Source organism: Vidua macroura, chromosome 2 (assembly GCF_024509145.1).
Source record: "Vidua macroura isolate BioBank_ID:100142 chromosome 2, ASM2450914v1, whole genome shotgun sequence".
Classification (NCBI taxonomy): domain Eukaryota; kingdom Metazoa; phylum Chordata; class Aves; order Passeriformes; family Viduidae; genus Vidua; species Vidua macroura.
This window is the reverse complement of record NC_071572.1, coordinates 19,706,433-19,709,957: the sequence shown is the minus strand read 5'-3', so window position 1 is coordinate 19,709,957 and position 3,525 is coordinate 19,706,433. Positions and strand designations below refer to the sequence as shown.

At 36.7% G+C, this 3,525-nt stretch overlaps 1 long non-coding RNA gene across 1 annotated transcript; it reads left to right on the top strand.

The window, feature by feature from the left end:
* Window positions 1-1,078: 1,078 nt before the first annotated feature.
* On the top strand, window positions 1,079-3,311 carry LOC128804270 (uncharacterized). Its single transcript, XR_008435988.1, has 3 exons — window positions 1,079-1,227; window positions 1,323-1,488; window positions 3,164-3,311. It is a non-coding gene; the product is annotated as an uncharacterized LOC128804270 (long non-coding RNA).
* The last annotated feature ends 214 nt before the right edge of the window (window positions 3,312-3,525 follow it).

Here is a 3,525-nt window from a genome sequence, read left to right as displayed (position 1 = left end):
ATATTGAGATAACATCCCCTGCATAGCCTCTGCTTCTCAAGAAAGTATTAAATCTCTGTTAAAGAAACACTGTTGTCATAATAGTTTTTAGCACAAGTTTTACTTCTCCACAAGATGCAAAGAACTCAGAAACAGGCAGCTGCCACAAAGTAAATCCAAGACCTAGAAAAGCAGATGGCATAATTTCACATCTTAAATGTTGGCTGTGAGCCTTCCAGTAATAATTTATAAGGAGACTTCCTCCTGCCTGTTCCTCTGCTTGGCAGCATGCTGTTTGAGCCTTTCAAACAAAATAAATAGACTTCAAGCCACCAGCTTCACACACACTAACACTTACCAATGCTATTTCAACCTGACACAAGCTGACTTTGTTCCTCTGTGACCCTGGAGAGAAAACCAAGGTGACAGTTTGATGGATGCGATCTCTTTTCACAATGTGGGTTGTGACTTCACAGCCCTGTCTCCCCATTATTGCTTAGCTGAAGGAGGAGAATCTTCCACCATACAGAGCCATTTTAACAGTGAACCAAACATGCAATAAATGCCTGGAACACATTTTCCTACCTCAAAAATGTGAATTTAAGGGAAACCATTTCCACTTTTCTTGGACTTTGGGTCTAAGAGCAGAAGGAAAAGGCTTCAAGAGGAGGAATTAATCCAAATTATTGATTTCAAACATATTTTAGTTTAGGAAAATAGCAACATCACCAGAGAACAAAGGAAGGAAGGAAAGAAAGAATTTGGTTTGTTTCGTTTATGACCAAAGAACTTTTACTGTGACTTTTGTGAATTATTTCTTAACTGTGCTAATTCAATTATTGAACCATGAATCTTGAACAATTCTGTACTGGACAAAGGTCTCATTGCAGTAATCTGAGGCAAACAATTGCAATGTGATGTCTTTTATTTATTACCTAAAAGGCATGATAAAGTATCAGAGGATTCATATATCTTAAAATTGGTGTCTGCAAATTCAGTATTTGAATGCAGATTCTCTGCTAAAATGAATTCAGAAATCCTTTTACAAGATTAATATATTTAACATAAAAATCCTCCCAGATTTCACAGAACTCTTCATGAAGAAATTACCTTTCCATGAAAAAGGTTGAAAAAGGAAGATGGTGAATGAACTCTGAAATGCAAGGCTTCACCTCCACAGGCTTGAGCTCATTAACAGACACCATAATGCCTGCAGTTGGCCTCTGATTTCCTTAGAGAGGAGCACAGGTTGTTAATGTATTTGGGTCTTTCTTTCTGATTGTTCATCTGATCAGATGGGTTCATCATGAATACTGGAGGCTGTTGGACCTCTGATTTTACAGGTGGATACTGGGGCCAAATGATCTGCCTCAAGGAAGTCTCTGTCAGAAAGCCAAACCTCTGCTGTTCCAGAATAGTTCACCCTAGCTCCAGTGATCTTCATGCTCCAGAAGATGATTTCTGAAACCAGGGCCTAGTCTACTCCTGTTTGAGATTAAGCTTAATATGGTATGTATTTGTAACACAAATTATGTTACTATTGTTTCTAGTTTGGGATTTGATATTCACAATTCTGTCAAAAAATATGGGCTCATGTTCATTCTTCAAAAAAATTGTACTGTCTTTTCAGAAAGATGCACTTTGTTTCAGATAACAGTATTTGTTTCCATATTTACAAATATTTTTACTTGAATAGAATTAGAATATCTGTGAGGTAGAACCCAACTTATGATAATGAAAGATAATCAAACAAAAGACAGAAATTGGTTGATATTCAAAAAAAAAAAAAAGCAAAATCTGACATTTATACAGAGGAATATCAGCAATTATAGAATTTCATCAATTCCAGTCCAATTTTTAGGGGGGGTTTTGTTTGTTTGTTTGTTTTGTTGTTTGTTTAGGTGTGGGGATTTTTTTGTTTGTGGTTTTTTTTTTTTTTTCTAAGAACCACCTTAGAATTACACTCTTGGTTTAGGTGACCCCATTCTGGGACTTAGGGGGGACTAGCATGGTGAAAGTCATGTGGTATGAATTTCACCCTTTGAAAAGAGGTTTTAAAAGATGTACTTGTGAACCATTTATATCCCAATTACAGCTTCTAAACTTCCACTATTGCTTCTTTGCTTCTCCCTAACAATCTGAGAGCATTCCCATTGTAAAGAAGGAAGTATCTTAAACATTATAGAAACAATAAGGTCTCTTCACAGACCACTTGATATAAATAATTACCTCTAAATAAAAAAGTTTGCACCATCCAGCAGGTGCTTAACTATGCTATGCACAAATGAGATGAGCTCTACCGATCAAAAGGAAGAATGAAGCATGAAAAATGCAGCCACCTTTGTACTTGGAAGCTTATGTAGAGGAACAAAAAATTCACAATGGGACAAAAGCTACAGGCACCAAAATTTTGGAAGAGCTCATTTTTCTCATTCTTGTAGCAGAATGTAACTTTTGGACTCATGACAAATACCTGAAGGCAGTCTAAGCTTTAGGAAATGGCAGCAGGTTTGCACACTCTGCTCTGTAAGTTTTTCTCTGCTTGCTCACAACCATGTCCTCTTATCTGTGTAATCTGTCCAAAGCACCTTTTTTTTTGCACAACATTCTCTCCTTTCCATGTTTCTAGGATTAACAAAAAGCATAAGGCTCTTGGATAAGGCTTTCATTTGGATAACAGCCACACACATTTAATAGCAATCGTAAGAGCAGTTAGAAGAATCTTTTCTCCAAGCAGAGTGGTTCAGACAATTGCACTGGAAAAGACTACAGTAAAACTAAAGATTCCTAAGCTCTTTGACACTCACTGGTGAGTGCACTCTGATTAGTGCAATCTACTGCAGCTCTTTGATTTTTTTTACTCTAAACTCCCAGCAATTCTTAAAGGCAAGTGTAGAAAATGGAATATTAGAAAGAGTTGGGTTGGAAGAGACCTTAAAGATCATCTGGATCATCTGGAGATGGCATATCTTTATAAACAGAAGGAAATGCACATTTTAAAGGTACACCATCTGACTTTTAAGCATTTGGTTCAGGAATATGAGTTCCATAGTCAGCAGATGATCTAAGAGTACACTTTTTAATGAGCTCCTTAACACAGTCAATTAATTTTAAAGGTTTACTGTTTAATGTTAAGGTTGTTTAATGATTGATGTTCATATAACATAAGTATGTCGAATTTCAGGGATATTCTTTATCTACTTGACTGGATTATACTTCTGAGAAAGCAGTGGGGTGGCAACTCTGCAAACTGGAAGAGGAATGACTCTGCAAGAGGGAAGGAAGAATTAGCAATGAGAGGAGAACACAGTAAAAAACATAGTTGGGTAAAAAGGCAGAGAAATTAAAAACTGATGATTAGAGTCACTTGAGCAAAAATGTTACTGAAGTCAAAGTTTCACTTTGTCAAGGCTTATCTAATAGCATTTCCCTGGGGTTTGATCTCCATGGGTTCAGCCTAAATTCTCTCTCACTTTTGTTTCAGAATTGGATGAAAGCAAGGATTCAGCAGTACAGCTGGGTTTACATTAGGAGTGTGTGTGTGTG